Source organism: Ambystoma mexicanum, chromosome 14 (genome assembly GCF_040938575.1).
Source record: "Ambystoma mexicanum isolate Mex_15411 chromosome 14, UKY_AmexF1_1, whole genome shotgun sequence".
Classification (NCBI taxonomy): domain Eukaryota; kingdom Metazoa; phylum Chordata; class Amphibia; order Caudata; family Ambystomatidae; genus Ambystoma; species Ambystoma mexicanum.
In genome coordinates this window covers 149,014,272-149,037,565 of record NC_090940.1, presented here as the reverse complement: position 1 = coordinate 149,037,565, position 23,294 = coordinate 149,014,272, and the positions used below count along the sequence as shown (strand labels likewise).

The 23,294-nt window shown below is 46.6% G+C and overlaps 1 protein-coding gene across 3 annotated transcripts in view; it reads left to right on the top strand.

The window, feature by feature from the left end:
- LOC138527508 (uncharacterized) overlaps positions 1-23,294 on the top strand; it is a 155,552-nt gene that overhangs the window by 54,808 nt on the left and 77,450 nt on the right. The window contains exon 1 of one of the 3 annotated variants that reach the window (XM_069638755.1): positions 2,137-2,256. The exons of the other annotated variants lie outside the window; for them this stretch is intronic. The gene's annotated coding sequence lies outside the window, so the exon portion shown is untranslated. Of the gene's footprint in view, positions 1-2,136; positions 2,257-23,294 lie in introns of those variants that run through there. 3 annotated transcript variants of the gene reach the window in all.

Below are 23,294 nucleotides of genomic sequence, written 5' to 3'. Positions count from 1 at the left end.
AGTCGATCTTAGGGTTGTGGATCTCCAACCAAGGCATTCCTAATATCATCTGGAACTGGGGAGCACAGATGAGATTGAAGGTAATGTCCTCTGGTGGCCATCCTGACGTAATAGCTTGACTTTTTCGGTATAATGCGTCACTGGGCCGGATGAAAGCTGATATCCTTCAACCGCTGTGACATTTTCCGATTTCTGCTTTTGTCGGAGAGGAAGGCCTATTCGGATAGCCAGATCTTGGTCAATGTAATTTCCCACAGCTCCACTGTCAATGTAGGCTTCCAAAGCATGTATTTCTGACGGTTGTTTGTGGTCTACCAAGAGCACCGGGATGACTAGATGTGATGTCTGTACAGTTTCCTTTTCACTGCTCGACAAGTGGACACCTACATTTGCCGGGCGTTGGAGTTTCCCCGAGTCTTGTTCCCCTTCTTCGTCGGTTGCTCATACTTTCTTCCTGGGTGGTTTCACCGGGCATTCTCGAAGGAAGTGACCTGCTTTTCCGCAGTACAAGCAGAGTTGCTGTTGTCTCCTTTTTTCTCGTTCTTCCTTGGTGAGTGGACTCCTTAATCCCCCAATTTGCATTGGTTCGGGCTGTTCGTGTGACTTGGATTGACTTTCACGAGGCCGCACACAGACTGGTCGCCCTTCAGTCCTTGTTCGATCCATTTTTCGATCCTGCAGCCTGGGATCAAGCTGCACTGTCAGGTTGATGTATTCCGCACAGCCTTCTGGGGGATTTACCACTTGAGCTAATAAGTCCTTGAGTTCCCCACGCAATCCTCGGTAAAAGAGCGTAGTTTGAGCTATAAGACGATTGAAGGATGCGATGTAGGTTAGCAGGTCCTGATTTCCCTGGCTGAGCGACAGTAATTCGTTGTACATGGCCTGTCCTTGTGTGTGTCGTGCAAATAATGTCTCCATTTCCTGTTGAAAACCTCTAAAGTCCCGAAGCAGAGGATCATCTTGATTTACCAAATGTATTGACCAGTCTGCTGCACTACCTCCCAAATACGAGTATGAACGCCACTCTGGCTTGGTTGTTAGGAAAGGCCCCAGGTCTGCACAAATAATGTAAGCGGCATTGATGCATAAATATGGCATACTTGTTAGGATCGCCTGTGAAACGTTCAGGCGGGGCCAGAGGAACCGCCCCTGGAAGAACCACCTGTACTGGTGGTGATTGGTGGGGGTTGGGAGTAGGCCCCGGCAAGGGGACCTGGCCAGCTTGTGCCTGGAGCCAATGTCTTTCCAAGTCCTCAGTATGCTCTCGATTCACAATAAGGTCCCTTCTTAGAGCATTGGTTTCCTGCCTTGAAGCATGAACTGCAGCCCGTAGTTCACGCAAAAGAGGTTTCCATAACGCCCAGGCAGAGATTCGTAGAGGCTTCGCGTTCTGTTACGCTCACCTAGTCTCTGCGGGGGCGTTGGGGCACGGTTGCAGCCCTACCATGAAGTAGATCCCCCTCTGCCTACCTTCTTCCTCTGCAAATTGGCTGTGGGCTGTGGTGAATTGTAGCACTGCTCCTGCGTAGATATAAGAGGACGTGAGTTTGCCAGCCTGTAACGGATTCCCCTCTCACACCCTTCTTTCCATAGTGTGGTTTCCGTGAGCATGCATCGACCCATTAAGACTCACCTGCTGATTCTTAATGGCGAGCTCTCCGTCCTGCTACTTCTGGCAGGGGCGCTTTTATGATGAGGACTGAGTCCCTTCACTGGCCCTTCGCACGTGGTTGTCCAATCCAGCTGCGACTATTCCATGCCTCTCTGGTAAATGTATTTCAGTTTTCTCTTTGTCTCCCCTTTCTCGTTACCCTTCGTTTGTCGTGGCGTATTTGTATTGTTCTTTCCACAACCCGTTGTCCGCTCGTTATTAATGTCTATCTCTGCTTTCTCCCAAATAGGTGTGATTGCGGCCCAGTAGAGCTACGGAGTACGAGGTGGCGCTGGATGAGAAGGGGATGCTCCTGCGGTGGTCCGGCAGCAGGTAAATTGGTGTTTAAGGATGAGCACAAAGAATTGTGCAAGCGCGACCTTAAACTGAATGTTCGTTATGTCTAACCTTATCTTTCGTCCTTTTACAGGGTCTGCCTTCGCAGATGAAGAATGCGTTGTGCTACAGTGTCAAGAGCAGGATTCCTGCATACCGGAGGATGAATATGATGGAAGAATGGACGTCAAGTTTGGCGAGTGAAGAATGCCGGTGAATGCTTGTTCCTGGATACAAGCGTGAAGGCAGGAGACTGGATTCCCAAGGTAAGTCTGCTTTATCTCAGGCGGCGGTAAGCATTCCGCTGCATGCAAATGCAGATTAACGCAAAGCGCTGGCATGTGGATGGGAGCGGCTTATATAGCTGAGTTCGTGAGGCAATGCCCATCAGGCCTGGCTTGCCTGCCACACCTTGCCACTCCGAGTCAGCACGTGCACAGTAACTCAGGGAGGCCACACCCGAACAATGTGCACGTGGAGCTGCTTCAGAAAAATGAAGCTCCAGAGAAAAACCATTCTTACACAAAATAAAGTGTTCCTGTTTACTGACTTTCATGAGTCTGGCGCCAAAGGCGCCAGGACTGTGTCCACCCGGGCCCCCTGTGATTGTGACCCTTTGTCCTCTTCCCCTGATGGCACGATGTCAGTGTCCTTGGGCCCATTGGACCAGTGACCATGACAAGAAACAAATAAACTGCCCTTGTTGGAATCCTGGATACAGGTGCACCATTCAACAAAAGGAAAAAGATGTACCATTTCCATTCAGAGTAGGAAACTGATTTTTGTTTTCTTCCAGAGTAAAAAGAAAATGTGCATCTTTAATCTATGTTGTCCAAGAAACAGTGAGGAAAACACATTACCTTGAGAGGCATTTTGGAATAATACACACAAATTATGTAAATAATGTTCCCAAAGGAAGCTATCTGCGATCCTAAAAAGGAAATAAACTAATGCCGATGCAAATGCTGTTACAGAGGCATCCTTCAAAGTGCTAATTGTTTGATAAAAACAAATGTACTTTAACAGATGGTGCAATTATGAAGGCCACAATGACTCCGGTGGCTGAATCTGCTGTAAGAGATTTAAAAAACTGGGCTGAATTTATGTCTGCCATGTTAGGTGCAAACAGTATGGCAACAAGGGTATCTGCACTACCAGCCAATGTGATTGCCTATCTCTGCGATTCTGCCTTTTTCAGACATATAAACTTCCTGAAATCAAAACTCTGATCCCCTCTAACAGCTTCTGGGTGCTGTTGCTGTTTCAAGCTGCACACCATATTACTGAGAACTTTTGGGTAGCATGCAGTGTCAGCTTGCACATTGAATGTCTCAATTGGTTTCCTACATTCTAATAAACTTGTTGACAATTTTTAGGAGACAGCTAGTAACACAGAGCAGAAAAAATGCCCAAACAATTCTTGGTACACATTTTCATACTCATGGACATCACCACCCCAGTAGCTCCTGCCTGCTGGCCATTAACTACAAGTAGCTCTTGCTAACGTCAAGGTTGGAGACCCCTGCTCTATAGCATACGTGTTAAGCATCCGGTTGTGATTTAATTCATGTACAAGTTCCTTATAAAAATCTCAGTTTATTTTATGTCAGAATATTGTTTTTAGCTTTCTTAGATTTTCAGTTGGTGTGGTATGGTTTATTTGTAAAGCGCCTATACACAAAGCAAGTGTTTAAAAGCGCTCAAGGAGGGAGGGAACAAGGGGGAAAAAACAACAGTCATTCAGAGCCCTTAAATTTCTGAATGATACAAGTTTGCACAGGCAGAGTGGGTACAAGGTACAAGTGCATATAATACAATTAACGGTGTAGATAACAGCAAATAGGTCTGATGAGGATTCTGTAGTTTTTCCAAGTGCATTGAGGTGCAACCATGCAAGGCGGGGAGACAAGGGAAAAACAGACAATCTTCAAGGCATGATCCATTCAGATCGTGCAAGTGCAAACATAGGACCACAGCTTACAAAGTCATGTGTGCACATAAGACCACAGCTTACAAAGTTAAAGGACATTTGAGCCGAGTGTCCCTGTAAGGAAATATTTGAACTTGTTTTGCAGATATAAAGAGAAATGATTTCAACAAAAAAAAATCACCTTGTTTAAAAAAGACAATAAAGAGAAATGATTTCTACTAAAAACGTAAACTGCCTTAAAAAAGACAAACTACCCTTCGAAGGGATTGTGTCCTCCGACGTATTCCTTATCTTAGATAGAAATCCTTCAGCTTTGCTGGCCTCGGAAAAATTTTTTCGCCAGAGGGCGCTGCGCGTCGATGATCGCCGAGTCGATGACCCTCGACGGCCTCCGTGCCGACGTCGACGTCATCCTGCCTATAAAGGCCGCGCGCAGCGTCCGTTGCTCAGTTCCGTTTTTCCGCGCTTCGTTGTGCCTCGGAACACCGTTGCTCAGTTCTCGTCAAGATAACGTATATAATAACTACTATTTACCTCGATATCGATGGCATCCTCCTCCGACCCGACGACCCCTCGGTCCGGTTTCAAAAAGTGCCGAGACTGCGGGAAGAAAATGTCGTTGACGGACCCTCACAGGGTCTGTTTGTGGTGTCTGGGAATCACGCACCAGAGTTCGGAGTGTGAGGAATGCCTTTCCATGACGGCGAAAGCCTTGAAGGAGCGTAGGGGGAAGCTCGAGAGAGGTAGGTCAACTTTAACTTCCTCGAAAGCTTCTTCGGTAGAGTCGAGACGTTCGTCTCCTCACCATAAAAAACACTCTCGATCTAGATCACGAAGTGGCTCCCACCACTCGTCGACATCGAGACACTCGAAGAAGAGACGTAGGAGATCCCCTTCGTCATCTTCGTCGAGTTCTCCTGAGAGAGTTCATTGCCCCACAAAACGCAGCTCGCAAGCTGAGTGGGAGGAATTCAGGAAAAAGATGCTAAGCGTCTTCGAGAAAGCGGCCTCGTCCCCCTCGAAGACAGCTGAGGGTGATACCCCGGGTAAAAAACCCAAAAAATCTAAACGCCGCGAGTCGCAGTACCCGGCGGAAAAGTCAACCCGAAAGCGCCTCGAGCCATCGGGAGATAAAGCATCATCGACGCCATCGTCGAAAACTCCTTCGAAACAGAGGTCGGCGCCATCGACGCCGTTGTCGAAGGATTCATCGGCGCATCAGTCGATCGAGTCGACGCCGACGTCGACGCCGATATCGACGCCGGTGAAGGAAATAACCACGGCTACTCCACAGCCAACGGTTAGACAAAAGACCTCCGACTCGACGCCGAGAACGTCGACGTCGTTCTCGAGCAGGACTCCGATCCTTTCGAGTTCTTCGAGGCCTAGTACACATTTCTCGACGCTTTTCACGGCGCCTTCGAGTACTTTCACGTCGGTGTCGACGACATCGACGTTTTCAAGGCCTGTGATGATGGCTCCTTCTGCATTGGAAATGGGGTTTATACCATTCCAAAAACCAATGTATCCCCCTTTAACCTCGATTTTTGAGGAAAGGGAGGATTCAGACCAAGATATTGATTTACAGAGGACCACATCACCAGAGCCAGAGACTTTCGCCTCTGAGGAAGGAAGATTAAAAAATCTTCAGGATGCACTTCAGGAAGCTAGTGGCTTGGACACTTCTCCTGAAGCAGAATTTATCAAACCAGACCCAGGAGAACATGCGGAGACTCCATATAGAGCTCTGATGTCTAGAATCATAGAATTTATGGGTTGGTCTGCACCTTCTCCTGCCTTTCAGCAGGATGACCTCACTGACATACTGGACAAGGGCCCACAGGAGGATCCTGTGGTTCCATTTCACTCTGCTCTACAGAGAAGGATTTTGACAAACTGGGAAACGCCAGAAATTATCCCGGCAGTAAATAAAAAACTGTCAACAAAATACAGGGTGGCTAGTTCTGACCCTGAATATTTGTCAAAACACCCTACTCCTGAGAGCTTGGTTGTACAGGCTGCAACCTCATCAGGCAGCACATCTGCATACCCCACTGCTCCGCAGGATAGGGATGACAAAAAGTATGATGCCATGGCTAAGAAGGTTTTTTCTGCCTGTAGCATGGCGTTAAAGTCTATTAACGCGACCTGTACGCTCGCTAGGTTCAGCCACACCCTTTGGGAGTGCGCTTCATCAGCGGCTGACTGCCTCCAAGAAGGAGAGGAAAGGGACGCATTTTTAAACATCATCAGGGATGGTAAAGATGCGATGTGCGAGACCCTACAAACTGGCCTAGATTCTGCTGACAGTATCAGCAGGGCCATGGCGGCAAGTACCACAATCCGCAGGCATGCGTGGTTGAGGAAGTCTGGTTTTGCCTCTGACGTGCAGACCAGGCTTTTGAATATGCCCTTTGACGGTTCTACCCTCTTTGGAAAGAAGGCGGATGACAGTTTGGAGAAACTGCAAACGTCCAAGGCAGCAGCCAAGTCATTGGGAGCTGCTATCCGTCAGAATACCTTTCGTCCTTCGGGATCATCGTGGAGAGGACGGTCCTTTCGTTACTATTCCTCATATGGAAGGGGCAGGGGACGACCGGCTCAAAGAGGCCAAGGAAGATTTACCCGTGGTGGACGGGGTAGGGGAAAGAAAGCCGCACCCGCAGGAGCAGGAGCCACTTTACCTTCGGCAACTGCATCAGCCGCTTCAAAACCACTCTGAGGTCTCCCCTCACAGAACACCAGTAGGGGGCAGGTTAACTCACCATCTGACGGAATGGCAGGCTATTACGTCAGATGCTTGGGCTCTGGAGACAGTGGCCCAAGGTTACTGCCTGCCCTTCCTACATATCCCTCAGAGTCATCCACCGGGGAACAACCCTTTGAAGCTTCCAGATCCGCTCCTCTTGCAGGAGGTTTTAGACCTGCTAGAGAAAGGTGCCATAGAACTGGTACCTGTAGCGGAAAGGAACAAGGGTTGGTACTCCCCCTACTTCATAATACCGAAGAAGGACGGAGGACTGAGACCCATCTTAGACTTACGGGAATTGAACAAATTCCTCCGAAAGGACAAGTTCAAGATGGTGACTCTCTCTCAGATCCTTCAGGCCCTCCAGCTTCAGGACTGGTTGGTATCTCTAGACCTCCAGGACGCTTATTTCCATGTGCCGATCCATCCCAGGCACAGGAGATACCTGAGGTTCGCAATTGGCAGCTCTCATTATCAATTTCGAGTTCTGCCATTTGGGCTAACCTCCGCCCCGAGGGTCTTTACCAAGCTAATGTCGGTTGTGGCTGCAAGTCTAAGGAGGGAAGGGATTCATGTCTACCCTTACCTAGACGATTGGTTGATCAGAGCTGTATCTTCGGAACAGGCTCAGAGACAACTAGATTATGTTTGCCACTTCCTTCACAAGCTGGGCTTCTCCCTCAATTTAAAGAAGTCACAGATGATACCATCACAGAGACTCCAATTCATTGGAGCAGTCCTGGACACTTCCCTGGGAAAAGCCTTGCCACCAGAGGTGAGGGCTCGAGATATTCTGCAGATGGTCATCAGATTTCAGAATGCCCAATATCTCCCAGCCTACGACTTTCTGAGGTTGCTAGGCCTCATGGCATCCTGCATATTCCTCGTGCCGGAGGCTCGCCTGAGAATGAGATCCCTCCAGTGGGCACTGAGAACTCAGTGGTCACAGTTCTCAGGAAGGATGACAGATCTCCTTCGGATCCCGGTCAAAGTAGCCCGAGACCTTCAGTGGTGGGCCTGTCGGGAGAACATCCTGAAAGGAGAAATGTTTTGGCAACCATGGCCGGAGATAACAGTAGTCACGGATGCCTCACTCACGGGGTGGGGAGCTCACGCCAACGACTTGACCATCAGCGGTCGTTGGTCTCCATCGGAGTCCAAACTACATATCAACCTGTTGGAGCTGAGAGCCATCAGACTAGCGCTGAAGGCTTTTCTGCCGTCTGTACGGGGAAGAAACGTCCTAATAATGACGGACAATACAGTGGCCATGCACTACCTCAACAAAAGAGGAGGCGTAGGCTCACTACCACTGTGCAGAGAGGCGATGCAGCTCTGGTTTTGGGCAATTCAGGAAGGAATCTCTCTATCGGCAATTCACCTAGCCGGAGAGAAGAACTTGACAGCGGACGCTCTGAGCAGGCAGAGCACAGTCTCTCACGAGTGGGAGATAGCTCAGGAAGTCCTTCAAGAGATCTTCACCCTTTGGGGAACCCCTCAAGTGGATCTGTTCGCCACCAGTATCAACAGGAAGTGCGACAGATTTTGCTCAAGGGAATTTCCCCCGAGAGGAGCTCTAGGAGATGCGTTCGTAGTGGACTGGGAGTTCCCACTTCTGTACGCGTTCCCTCCGGTCCCTGTCATTCCTCAAATGATCAGGAGGTTGAGAAGGTTTCGGAAGACCATGATCCTAATTGCCCCGGATTGGGCCAGGAGAACGTGGTACCCGGACCTTCTAGACATGTCCATCTGCCCTCCAATTCGACTGCCATACAGAGAGGATCTTCTCTCGCAGAAGGAAGGTCAGGTTCTCCATCCAGCCATCAGGACCCTCAACCTTCACGCTTGGTGTCTGAAAGGTTGAGGTACAAGGATTGGGACCTTCCGGATGATGTTATGGAGGTGTTGCTTTCGGCCAGAAGGCCGGCAACTAAAACTCTATACCGCTGCCGTTGGAACAAATTTTGCAGCTGGTGCAGAGAAAAGAATATTGAACCCTTTTCTTGTGGTACACCTATGGTGTTGTCATTCTTACTTTACCTGGCTAATTCAGGCCTACAGGTTGGCACAATTAAGGGCTATCTCGCAGCGCTATCAATCTTTAAGCGCACTGCAGAGGAGCCTTCATACTTCAAAATTCCATTGGTAATACAATACCTAAAAGGATTAACTAATGTTTATCCCCCGAAACCTTTTCAAGTTCCCTTATGGGATTTAAACCTAATTTTAAACTTCCTAAAGGGTGCCCCTTTTGAACCACTACACTCTTGTTCATTGAAGCTTCTCACCCTCAAAACTGTTTTGCTAATAGCATTGACATCTGCTAGAAGGGTTAGCGAGTTGCAAGCCTTATCGTGTAAACCTCCACATACAATCTTTTACAAGGACAAAGTTGTTCTTCAGGTGAAGCCTAACTTCCTCCCGAAGGTAGTCTCGGAGTTTCACATCACTCAGAAGATTATATTACCTTCTTTCTACCCTCCTCCTCATCCGGGGAAGGAGGAAGAGAGACTGCACAGGCTGGACCCTAAGCGAGCCTTGAGCTTCTATATCAGCAGATTGGCTAAGATCAGACAAGCAGACCAACTCTTTGTAGGTTATGCAGGACATAAGTTGGGCCTTCCAATAACAAAACAAACCATCTCCAGATGGATTATTTTAGCCATTCTGGAGTGCTACAAATTGGCAGGAAAGGAGCCTCCTCAAAATCTAAGGGCTCATTCTACCAGGGGTATCGCAACATCCTCAGCCCTTCAAAGAGGGGTGCCAATTCGAGATATATGTGCGGCTGCCACATGGTCGTCCGCACATACATTTACCAAATTCTATAGCCTGGATTCCTCCTCTAGTCAAGAAACTAGATTCGGCAAGGCTGTGTTACACTCTGTCCATTCTGGAAGGGTAACATAACTTTTATTACTCCCGCCTCCAGTCACAATACCACTGCTATGGGAGTCTATCTAAGATAAGGAATACGTCGGAGGACACAATCCCTTCGAAGAACTAGTTACTCTTACCTTGTAACGTTCTTTCGATGGGATGTTCCTCCGACGTATTCCTTATCGACCCTCCCATCCATCCCCGCAGTATGACTTCCTGTGGGTTTGCAGCCTATGCTCCTTCAAGGTGATTAGTCTAATCCAAAAACATTACTGGGGACTACAAAACGGAACTGAGCAACGGACGCTGCGCGCGGCCTTTATAGGCAGGATGACGTCGACGTCGGCACGGAGGCCGTCGAGGGTCATCGACTCGGCGATCATCGACGCGCAGCGCCCTCTGGCGAAAAAAATTTTCCGAGGCCAGCAAAGCTGAAGGATTTCTATCTAAGATAAGGAATACGTCGGAGGAACATCCCATCGAAAGAACGTTACAAGGTAAGAGTAACTAGTTCGTCTAATGACATTGCTTTGTTGCAAACCCTCCAATTTGTATTGGTTAATCTGAAATGGAATGCCGTGACTGTGCATTCATGCAAGCTGAGCTGGAACCTAAAATCTGGTAACTGCTGCTTGCTGGCCATCCCAACCTTGAGGAGCAAGAAGCGTGTAGACTGCACTGTGGCAGTGGTGGGGCCCTGAAGCTGGAACGTTACCTGTGAAAAAGAGCTTTACCATAAAAGGTTCAAGAAACGAACCAAACTCTGGTTGTTCAATCAATCCTTTGCCAGTCAACCCGAACAGCCCATGTAACAGTTGAACTAGTACGGAAATGAAAGTACACATAGAGAGCAGATCCTACCAATTCTATGTCCTAGGAGGACTAGTTGACTTTGATCTGTAAATAGTTATGTTGCTCATTTGTGTGATTTAGAAATGTATGTGATTGCTTGCATTGTGATAAACGACATTTGAGTAGTGTTTTTCCCATTCCCGTTAACCTTTCCCAGTATGCTTTCCATGCAAATGGAAACCGTTGCACTGCAAGTTGGCGCATTACAAAATGAAATACGATTTCTTGTGTTATCCCTACTTCCCAAAAGTATGTTGAAGGTTTGACATGAAAATCATGTCATTTAATGCATGCACATCCTTCGTGAGTTAGGCATGTTTCAAATATATTTTGAAACTGCGGTTCTGGGTTTGTCATGAAGTTCTTTTAAGCACATGTATTGTTTTTCAAGTTGTCATAAGGACAGTAAATCCACTTTACAATCATTATAACCCTTGTTATCGTTTAGAAATGTGACACTTTTATACCTTAAAAGGGCAATACATCTGACTTGTACAAGTCAAGGCATATTAATGTGTGATCACATTCACTGATGGTGTTTCCCTTAGTCTGTAATTTGCTTTTAACCGGCATGTATGACACTAAGTAACTTTCCCATCAAGGCTTAGATTTATTTTCGAAGTTGTGTTTAGAACCTTGTAATGTTTCAGTACCATCGACCGCAAATGCAACATTTTATTTTGATAAAAATATGAACTACTATGCATATTGGATTTCGATCCTGAATTTGATCAAGATCCTAGTCCCTTTGAAACGGCGATCAAAATGCATTTGGTCATCTTAACGAGTCGATTGGGTCATCTTAATGAGTTGATTGGAAGAGCCTATTTCATCATTGCAAAACTCGTGTCATCTAACGTGAATGACCTGTTAAGCATATTCTGTGAAAGCGAAACATCTACTGTTTCGGAAAGTCATGTTTTGTTTTTGAAATTGGAAGAATCCAGACTTCCAATTTGGTAGCTAAAATATGTTGATCTTCTTTGAGAAAAAGTTGTATTCTGCAGGAAATGGAGCATATGTCCCTGACTCCTTACTAGATGTTTCTGGATCTCATTCCTTCAGATTTCTTGTGAAAATGCAACTTGAATTTGGAATGACAATTTCTCAGATGGCTTTGTATTTCTTTTGCAAACCCAACGTTTGCACATATTGTACACTTCTACACATGTATGTATGATTTCTGGGATGAAAATCAAAATCAAAATTGTTTGTAGAGGGTTGAAACTAGTGCCATAAATTGGCAAATAACATTTGTTTTTGCCACGTGGGCCAACTTTGTTTTTCTTTGATTTTCTGCTTATTGTTCATGTCCTAAATCTGGCTTAAAATCTTAAATATGTCCAGCAACATCCTAGAAACCCCAGCCACATCTCATTATGCTCGCATTGTTTTAACACCTTCAAGGGGTCCGCAACCTTTGGTTCTCCATATGTTTCAGACTAAAACTCCAAGCCAGCCTAGTCAATCATGAAGTATCATGGGAGTTTTTGTCAGAAACATCTGAAGAGCCTGATTTGGACGTTCGGTTGTCATTTTGGAAACTACCATGTCAGATGAAAGCGATTGATGCGTTTGGAGGATTAAACAAGCACATTTTACTCCTTAAAGGAAAAACCAGCATGCACTGGTAACAGTTTGCGTCAGTTCATTTTTCCATTCAATGTAGCACGGTTCTGGGACTTATGGCCAAAGAGATGGATTTTGTGTGGACTTCTTGGCACTGCGTCCAGAATTGGATTTGGAATGGTGGCTCTTTTTCCTTGTCAACATCCCTCGATGTTAGGATCTTAGGGTAGGTAATTGGGCTAACCTCAATCTGAGGAAGCCCAGTTGTTGGCATGGATTCAGCGGTGTCTTGCAGGCTGCGGGTATGTTTTGGCATGTAAAAATACCATTTTAATGTTTAAATACCAGCAGTAGAGCTTCGCTGTGAGAAAGGCACTTTTGATGCCTTTGTTCTGAACACATCAATTCAGCAGTGCAGGAGCAACAGGAGACCTAATGATGATTACTCCTGTGTTTTTAGTTTTTTTTATTTTTGGAAGTATTTGCTTAGTTGTTTCACTGCTTATATAGAGGTGCAGATGCCGGCAAAGGGTGTGCTACTGACATTGCTAGTGGCCGCTGGGAGTGACTTAGAGTTGGCAACAGGGAGTGTCATATAGAAGGAATCTTTTCCTGGCCCTGTTCTGTTCCCTTTTCCTTGACGTAACTTAGAGGCTAAGGACACTAAATGGGTTTGCAGTTTTCTGAGTCAGCTTGGCTGTTATCCAGATTATTCATTTCTATTCTGCAGGCCCCTGAAAGGAGTGCTGGTCATTGGGCCAGCTCTCGGCGGATCCGAGATCCGGCACCAGATATGGAGCCGGATCTCGGGATCCAGCCAGAGTCAGCCGCCCAAGACCATGAACCGCGCTGGAATAGTAAAAAAAGAAAGAAAAGAAAAGCTCCTGTGACGGCAGCATTGCCTTTTACTGCGGCTTTGGCACTGGTGTGTAATGGACAATGCTTACTACATGTACAACTGATTCCTTTCACCAGTGCCAAAACCGGCGGTAAAAGGCAATGCTGCCGTTACGGGTGTTTTTCCCCCAAATTTTTTTACGTATACCAGCTTTGCTGGATGTCCACTACGAGCCACGCCCCCTCTAGACCACGACCCTGTGGGCACCGCCCCCCCCCCCCAATCTCCTCCCCCACCCTGGCCCTTGTGTTGTGGGATCCCCCACCACATTTTTTCCATTTCCACCACTGCCTGAAAGGTATGTCCTGGCAAAATGTGCCATCTTCTATGTTATGACAGTGTGGCGAATAAACATTACACACTGCATTGTCTTATTGTTTTGGAAGCTTTCGCACCACAAAAGGCTCGTTTGTCAAAGGCAGTAGGCATGGTCTCAGAAAAAGGGAAGGCTACACCGACATAGGAGCAAAAAAGGCTTACATTTACCCAGTACCCTCCAAAAAACATTTTTGTAATTATGTGCTAAAGAAAGACAACATGTGTTTTAAAAATGAAAACGCTTGTAAATGTATAAATATTTAGTAAAAACAGATAAAGGGCCTGCAGTGGTTTCACCTTCATAGGGGATTGTTTTGTTGTGGCAATTTGCTCAGCCACAACATTATATATGAGGTGGGCAGGTGGCGGAATGTAAAAGGAGGGATGGGACGGGGGAGAGGAACATTTTGAGAAATAAGACCACGATTACATGGCAAAAGGCGAAATTGCCATGACCAAATAGTCCACTTTACAAATTGTGGACATGAAACCCAAAAGATCCACAACCTAGATTAACTGACCCTGTTAGTCAGCCAGGATATTTTTAGTGGCCCACTACAATAATCTGGAGTGCACCAATTTGTCAAATAATTTGCAGCACACATTTAGGAGGCAGATAGATTGAGATCACTGTTTGTAATGATGGGCACAATGTAGGCAGATTGACAGGAACCCTTCTAAGAAACCAGATTGAATTGCAATATCTCGTCGATATGTGTGCTCAGCAGTCGGCTTTATATTTAAATATATTCAAAGCGATAGACTCTGTGCCAGGACTTTTGTGTGAGGCTTCAGTTAGGGTAGTTGAGCAAACCTTCAAATGGAAAATTCCACTGCCAAAAAATAAAAAAAATGAGGTAGTTAACTCCTAGTAATAGGGCACATAGGGCGTACAAGGATTATATATTGAGAAGTGATCAATCCAAGAGGCAAGTGTAACCAGTGTTTCACCCACTTTGGACTTGGGGCCACCAATTTCTAAAACAGCTGGGTATCGTGTGCTTTTCTGGCCCCTTCAAACTTTGCCCAAGCACTACAAGCCCACTTGAAGTTAGCCTGCTGGCATGTGTTCTTATACTTCCGTTGGTCCGCAGTCATTTGTGCAGAGCATCTAACTGGAGCCTTCAATGCCCGTAGTAAGTTTGCATCACCTTTTACAGGCTTTATCAACCCATACGGATCATTTTCCAGTTTCTGTTTTCACTGCTCTGCAAGGGCCAGTTAAAAATATTGTAATTGTATCAATCAGACTGTGAAACTCTTAAAAAAAAAACTTTCCGGAAAGGATTGCTCCTATAAGCATGAGTCAATTCCAGAGGCCCCCATAGCAATAAAGCTATGAAGAAACTAAAACTCGACCACTAGGGATACTGTGGTACACCTAAATGAACCACCCCAGATAATAGACAACTACACATTAAGGGCTAATTTAATAATACGATGATGGGTGAATTGTCATTTTTCAACCAACATAATTGATCATTTCTTCACAACAATTATCATAGATCACACATCTTGTGGTACAAAAACATTCTTACATCATCATAAATACCTGATTACAATCAAGGACACGTCCCATTTAAAAACAATTGGCATACAATTACAAAACATTTTTGTGTGATATCGCAGCTCTGTTCCTGTATAGCATACCTGTTCAGGTGAATACCCTACTTGTCTTCATTATCTATATCATTACTAGCCTCCCATTCTGATGGTGTGCTTTATAGTCTCTCTGCAGTATGTAGAAAAGTAAATGGGATGCAAGTACAAGTTACACACGGCTGTGCCTACTGTACTCCTATTCCATTGTCCCCTCTCCCCCATGTAACTCTCCTTTCATTCCTGCTAATAAAAGTCAATTCTGATATTACACAAATAGAATGATTGGCTTTTGGAGTTCAGGGCACACAAGAGGGAGGTTTGTGTGCTTGTCTGTCTTGCATGGGCCCTGTCTTTTTTAATTGGAACTGGTGAGCAGTGTGCTCCAACCCCCTCCCCCCCCCCCCACACCCCTTTACTGGGTATGGCTTTTTCATGAGTATGGGGGAAAGAGGACTAGGAGTCCAGTGATCATTACAGTGATGAACATCTATGTTTTCCCTCTTCCGATCTCCACTTCACCTGTTAAGACGTTTAGTTTTGCGGAGCAAATTCTGGTTTCAATTCTTCATGTCATCTTCTTGACTGGTGTCTCTTAGATTAGATTTGAATAATTATGCTAAACCTCCCTCACATGTGAGACCCCCAGCACTTTTTGCTGGACTAATGGATTCTTTTTCTGTTCCCGAGTGATTGGGGACCTTTTTCCTCACTTCCCCTTTCTTTTACTCTTTCTATGTGAGTCATTTTTGTGACTCTCCATGCTTTATCTTTGGAATCCTACTTTCCTATAACCTTTTGAGCATCTACATTTTACTGTTGCAGCACACAGCACTTTGTATGCAGTGTTGTTGGGGAGCCTCTTGTCTGTCCCTTTTTATTTTCTCAAATTTTCCTTGTGTGAACTAATGTTCCCATGGGTAGAATAATATTTTTATCCTTTCTACACTTCCCCATGTGAGATCAGCACACCCCACCTTATGTGGAGTGGTGAGGGTTTACATAATATCCTCTTTGTCACTAGTTCTGTAGCATTTCTATTACTGTCCTTTACTTACCTCGCAGAACACATGTTCTCAAGGGTAGAGAGGATCCACTGTATCCCCTTTCTCACTGCTCCTGTAACATTTCTGTTAGTGACAAGCATACCCTTATGGCTGGTGGCAGTGGACATGTTCTACTGACTTTTGTGTGATTTTTACTTGCAGGCTGTCAACCCAGCTGCTGCAATGCACAGAAGGGTCACCATTGACCCGAAATGGTGGCAGTGTTCTTTTTCCGCCATTTCTTGTGTGCTTGTTCTTTCTTGGTCCTTCTTCTGCCGTTCTGGGTGGGGCAGGTCCAGGTTTGACTTATGTCTTCGACAGGAATCCTGTGTGCAGCCTACTTGAGTCTCCGAGGTATCTGTGAAGACAGGAAACAAGGGAGGAGTCTGAAACTTCTCACTCCTTTGTCTTCTAGCATGCCTGCCTGGAACCGGTTCCAAATGGGAGACTGGCCACCCCTCAACGTTTGAATGTAGCATGAGCGCTGATTGGCTCAGTTCCTGGATATATGGCCTGGATCTGGAAGCTGAAGACAGGTCGACCACTGGGGCTGAATCCGATGAGGAAGCAGAAGAAAAGATGCCTGTAGCAGATTCCAGTGACCGGAGATGCCGGCTATGTGACCTCTGCCTGGGCTTACATCTTCTTTCATGCAACAGAGGAGTCTTGGAGACGACAACTCCAACCTTTGGACTGGTGACACAAATCGGTCTTAAGAAGACCTGCATTTCGAGCCATCCCATGACATGCAGCGACCTTCCTGGCCTGCAAACCACCAATACCCTGGGACCTCGAGACTGAATGCTGTGCATCGTCTTCCCGTGAACAAACCTCGCTGAAACTTTGGTGGACTCCACTCCAGAATCAAGATTCCACTCCTTGAATTTACCTCACCAAAGAGCTGCACCGAGAAAGCAAGGCGAACCGGTCAGACCACCAATTTTCATTTGGTACCTTGAATAGGCCGTCAAAACCACAGAGCTGTGAGAAGCACTGAATAATCCTTGGCTGGGAGCCTTTCCTCTCAACTGCTTCTGCAATTTCCCATCCAGTGTCCTTTCTTTCCTCACCACAACCAAGAATTTTGAGACCGGTTCTTATGCTGCTGCATCGTGAAGGTGTCCTTCTGCAAGCTCTCCTTCACTGCTGAGGTACTGTGTGGCTCGAGGTAATACTTCATTGTGCTGCTCCTTTGTGGATAGGGGGTAATTTGTGTAGTTGGGAGTACGCCCTGGCCTATTGCTGGAATGCATGCAGGGAGCTTTCTACAAATTCCCTGAATCCTTTTACTGACTCTAAAGTACTGTACTTACTTGTTCTCTGATTTCCTACAGTTTGCTTGTTCCTGTTCTGCCTACTGTTGGCCACTGGACCACAAGTGCTCCCCTTCTGCCTTTTGAGAACACTCCTGCCCTAGATTAGGGAAGGAATGCTAAAGTGTAAGCCCTCTGTGGAGGTATTCCTACTTATTTGCTATGGGTTGGTGCTGTAACTGTATATTCCTGAAATAGAATGTTACAAAGTTATTACTTACCTTTTGAATTGCGTTTCACTATTCTAGAAAGTAACATTGTTGGCATAACTGTATTATCCAGTGATCAATCGCAGCAGTGCACTTCCGATTGCAAGAATGGACAAGTGTGTAATTTTCAGGTGACCGATGTAAAAGGAATTGGCACATGGAGACTTTAGTGAAGGCATGATGGTACATCTTTGATGTCCATCTTGAATGAGGAGCAACAGGGAAGGAGGAGCACAACATGTCTTTTGTGCCACAGTGCACCAGTGCATGTGGGTATTTATATAATTTTATTACCTCTCCCCACTAGAGTAATATATATTTCGAATGGATTGCGTCCTCTAACGTATTCCTCATCTTAGATGTATTCAGCCAGCTTTAGCTGCTTTGGAAATTTTTTGTCGGCAAAGGGCGCTGTGCATTGATGTCGTCGAGTCGAAGTCCCTCAAAGGCCTCCGTCAAGGGTGACGTCACCGGGTATACAATATAGCACGCGCGGCGCCCATTGGCTGCAGTTCCGTTTTTCCGCAGTACGTGTTGCTTCGGAGACTTGGCGCGGCTCGATAGTTCTGTGACGCAGTTATTGTGAAAGAAGATATTCGAGATGTCCTCCTCATCGACCCCGACTACCCCACGTTCGGGGTTCAAAAAATGTAAAACCTGTGGTTCCAAAATGTCGATCACGGATCCGCACCGAGAGTGTCTGTGGTGCCTCAGTGAAAACCACGTCATGGAGGCCTTTATGGAGTGTCAGGAAATGACGGGCAAGGCCTTGCGAGAGAGGAAGGCAAAACTACAGGTAGGTCGAAAACCCGACTGAAAAGCCTCAAGCGTCGAGTCGAGATCCCATGAGGAGAAATCTCCTCGACGCGAAAGGCGAAAACACAGGTCTAGGTCCTGAAGTGGTTCACACCACTCTTCGTCTACGATGAAAAAGTCCAAAAAGAGACGCCACCGGTCCCCTTCCACCTAGTCTTCGGACGAGTCCCCCAAGAAAATGAAATTGCCCACAAAACATTTTTCCTCCGAAGAATGTGTGGCATTTAGAGTCAAAATGATGGAGGTTTTTGAAAAGGCTAAGCCTTAGTCTGTGCCTTCCTCGGAAGCCGGCCGAGAGTGTTACCGTTCCCACACTCGCACGCCCTCGTGCCCGGGTGATCGAAGGAGGAAGGATCGGGAACCTACCAGTACCCCGAGTGATAAAGATCACTCGAGTCGACCGTTCAAGGTCATCGACACCGTCCGGAACCCGACATACCTCGAAGGATGAGCCTTCGAAGAGCGTCTCAATGCCCTCGAAGCTATCTCCGTCGACGACTATCTCGTCAGTGCCATCGACGCCCCCGAAGCCTTCGGTGCCTTTGGTGCCAAAAGTTTCAAAGGCTCCAGTTCAGCCAGAAACTGACAAAACAGCTAAAGAAAAAGCTGTAAAGACTATAAAACCTTCAACCTCCACTGTAGCAGCTCCTCCAGAAAAAAATTATAAACCTCTACCAAGGAAGGAATATTTTAAACCCTTGGCTTCAATTTTTGAAGAACAAGAAAGGTCGGAGGAGGATGTTCCCTTTGGCCTAGAGTATGGCACGCCTAATGTCCCAGAATGTCTGATTTCTGAGGAAAGCAGAATGAGGGATTTGGTGGAAACTTTGCATAACGTAAGTGGAATTGACACATCACCTGAAACAGATTTTGGCAGGCCAGAACCAGGGGAACATGCCAGTCCCTCATACAGACAACTGATGACAAAGGAGGTAGATTATTTAGGATGGGCTAGACCACCAACTCAGTTTGTCCAGGATGACCTGACGGATATATTGGATCATGGGCCCACCGAATATCCGATTTTACCCTTCCATGTAGCCTCACAAAATAGGGTGGCCAAAAATTGGGAGACCCCACACTCAATTCCTCCTGTGAATAAGTCCCTCACTTCAAAATACTGCCCTTCCAGTAGCGACCCCGGCTATCTGTCCAAACACCCTACTCCTGAGAGTCTAGTGGTCCAGACAGCCAAAGCTTTTAATCAGGTGGCATACCCTACAATCCTTCCCCATAGGGACGACAAGCGTGTGGATGGTCGGGCATGCAAGGTATTTTCAGCCGGGAGTATGGCATTAAAATTGGCCAGCTCCACATGTGCCTTGGCAACATTTTCGTACACTCTGTGGGAGTGCATTGCAATGGCAGCGGAGCACATACTAGAAGGGAAGAAAGGGAAGGATTCCTAGCCATCGTTGGAGATGGAAAGGAAGCTATGCGAGAATCCCTTCAGTCTGGATTGGACACTGCAGATAGCGTGAGCAGGTCCATGGCCACTAGCACAGTGATATGCAGATTTGCGTGGTTGCGAAAGTCGGGTTTCGCACCAGACGTGCAAAACCGTCTTTTGAACATGCCCTTTGACGGGTCTCACCTTTTCGGCAACAAGGCGGACGAGATCCTTGAGAGGTTGCAGACCTCAAAAGCAGCAGCCAAATCTTTAGGAGCTGCTATTAGGCAACCTCAGCCTTTTCATACATCAGGACGATCCTATCGTTATTACTCCTCATATGGAAAGGCGAGAGGAATGGCCAGTCAAAGAGGCCAGAGAAAAACCACTTGTGGTGGACGAGGTAAACGTGCTAAGCCAGCCCCAGCTGCAGCCTCTTTGCCATCAGCAGGTGCAGCAACCGCCACAAAACCACTTTGAGGACTTGCATCACAAGACACCTTTAGGAGGCAGGCTGTCACAGCATCTGCAAGAATGGCGAGCCATTACTTCGGATGTTTGGGCTCTTGAAATAATAGCCCAAGGTTACTGCCTTCCTTTTCTAATGCAACCTCAAAGCAATCCACAGGGGAGACTCTTTGAAGCTTCCAGACCCGCTCCTACAGCAGGAAGTTTTAACCCTGCTAGAGAAAGGTGCTATAGAACCAGTACCTGTAGCGGAAAGGAACAAGGGATGGAACTGCCCATATTTTTTGATCCCAAAAAGGACGAGGGACTGAGATCCATCTTGGATTTAAGAGGCTTGAACAAGCTCCTCAGGAAGGACAAGTTCAAGATGGTTACTCTTTCTCAGATCCTTCAGGCCCTTCAACTTCAGGATTGGTTGGTGCCATTGGACCTTCAGTATGCTTATTTTTCATGTGCCAATCCATCTCGAGCACAGAAAATACCTGAGCTTCGTGGTTGGCGACTCGCATTATCAGTTTGAGTCCTACCATTTGGGTTGACCTCCGCCCAGGGGGTCTTCACCAAGTTAATGGCAGTGGTGGCAGCGCACCTCAGGAGAGGGGGGATTCACGTCTATCCCTACCTGGACGATTGGTTGATCAGGGCGCATTCTGCCAAGCAAGCCCTGAATCATCTGAAAGTCACCTGCCACTACCTCCACAGACTGGACTTCTCCCTCAATTTCAACAAGTCACAAAAGACACCTTCCCAACAGCTCCAGTACATAGGGGCTGTACTAGACACATCCTTGGGAAAGAGCTCGCCTCCCAAGTCGAGGGCTCAAGACATTCTTCAGATGGTTTCCAAATTCCAAAATGCCCAAAATCTCCAGGCCTACGACTTCTTGAGGTTGCTTGGCCTCATGGCATCCTGCATTTTCCTAGTGCCAGAAGCACGCCGGAGGATGAGATACCTTCAGTGGGCTCTAAAGACTCAATGGTCCCAGTTCTCAGGACAAATGACGGATCTCCTTCAGATTCTGAACAAGGTTCGGCAGGATCGTCTGTGGTGGACTTACACAGAGAACATACTAAAAGGAGAACATTACTGTAATCTCCGCCCATGGTTGCCAATAGTGACGGACGCCTCGCTCATGCCATCGATCTGACCATCAGCGGTCGTTGGATTCCATTGGAGTCCAAACTACACATCAACCTTTTAGAGCTGACAGCAATCAAACTAGCGCTGAAGGCTTTTCTGCCATCTGTCAGAGGAAAACATTTCCTGATAATGACGGACAACACAGTGGCCATGCATTACATAAACAAAAGAGGAGATGTAGGGTCACTACCTCTGTGCAGAGAGGCAATGCGGCTCTGGTACTGGGCAATTCAAGAAGTAATCTCCTTATCAGCAGTTCATCTAGCCGGGGAGAAGAATATGACGGCTGACGCTCTGAGCAGGCAGAGTACCTTGTCCCACGAGCAGTGGGAACTGTCTCAGGAAGTCCTTCAGGAGATCTTCACCCTTTGGGGAACCCCTCAAGTAGACCTGTTTGCGACCGGAATCAAACGCAAGTGCAAAAGGTTTTGTTCAAGGGAATTTCCCCCGAGAGGAGCCCTAGGGGACGTGTTTGTGGTGGAGTGGAACTTCCCACTGCTATATGCGTTCCCTCCAATCCCCGTCATTCCTCAAGTCATCAGGATTTTAAGACGGTTTAAAAACCACATGATCCTAATTGCCCCGGATTGGGCCAGAAGGACGCGGTATACGGACCTTCTAGATATGTCCATCTGCCATCCGTTATGTCTTCCTCGGAGAGAGGACCTTCTCTCACAAAAGGATGGCCAGGTTCTCCATCCAGAGGTCAGGACTCTCAACCTTCATGCGTGGTATCTGAAAGGCTGAGATACAAGGATTGGGACCTTCCAGATGACGTCATGGAGGTGTTGCTTTCGGCGAGAAGGCCAGCAACAAAATCTTTGTACCATTGCCGCTTGAAGAAGTTTTGCAACTGGTGCAGGGAAAAGAATGTTGCTCCTTTTCTGTGTCCTATTCCAAAAGTATTATCTTTCCTCTTATCATGGGCACATAGAGGTCTCAATGTTGGGACCATTAAAGATTATCTTGCAGTGCTTGAATGTTCCTATTTTAAAATTCCTTTTAATAGTGCAATTCTTAAAGGGACTCACTAATGTGTTTCCTCCCTCTTCTTTTCAAGTCCCAGTTTGGGACCTTAATCTGTTTCTAAAGTTTTTGATGTGTTCCCCTTTTGAACCTTTGCACACATGCCGTTTAAGACTACTAACCTTGAAAAACGTTTTCTTGGTTTCTTTAACATCGGCACGAAGAGTGAGCGAGTTGCAGGCACCGTCTTCTGGGCCACCCTATACTCTGTTCCACAAGGACAGAGTTGTATTGAGGGTTAAACCCTCGTTCTTACCTAAAGTTGTGTCTGATTTCCATTTAAATCAGAAGATCACTCTGCCTGCGTTCTATCCTCCACCTCATCCCAGTAAGGACGAGGAATGATTGCACAGGCTGGACCCAAGAAGAGTTCTAAGCTTTTACATTTCTAGGTTCTCCAAGCTTAGAGAGGATAATCAACTTTTCATTGGCTACACCGGAAGGAAGTTTGGTCAGTCGGTGTCAAAACAAACCCTATCACGTTGAATTGTGCTTTGCATTTCAGAATGCTACAGATTGGCGGGAAAAGATCCACCAGAAGGCTTGAGGGCCCATTCAACCAGAGGCATTGCGTCTTCGATGGCCCTTCAAAGAGGTGTTCCCTTAAAGTCTTTTTGTGAAGCAGCAACTTGGTCTTCGCTGCACACTTTTACTAAATTCTATAATGTGGATGCTTCCCACTCTAAAGAGCTTGCTTTTGGTAAAGCAGTGCTGTATTCAGCTATATAATTTTAGAAATCTACTCCCTCCTCCAAACATCTTTTTACACTGCTTTGGGAGTCTAAAATGAGGAATACGTTGGAGGACACAATCCATTCGAAGAACAAGTTACTTACCTACTGTTAACGTTCTTTCGACTGGATGTTCCTCCAACGTATTCCTCATCGCCCTCCCATCCTACCCCCTCTGTAGATTTTCCGGCGTTTTTACCACTTCAACTCTCGCAAGGCTACCTACACTATCTATACAGCAAGAGCAAGAGAGGGAAAAACAGAACTGAGGCCAACAGGCGCCACGCGTGCTACTTGTATACCCAATGACGTCACCCTCGACGGAGGCTTTCGAGGGACTTCGACTCGACGACATCGACGCACGGCGCCC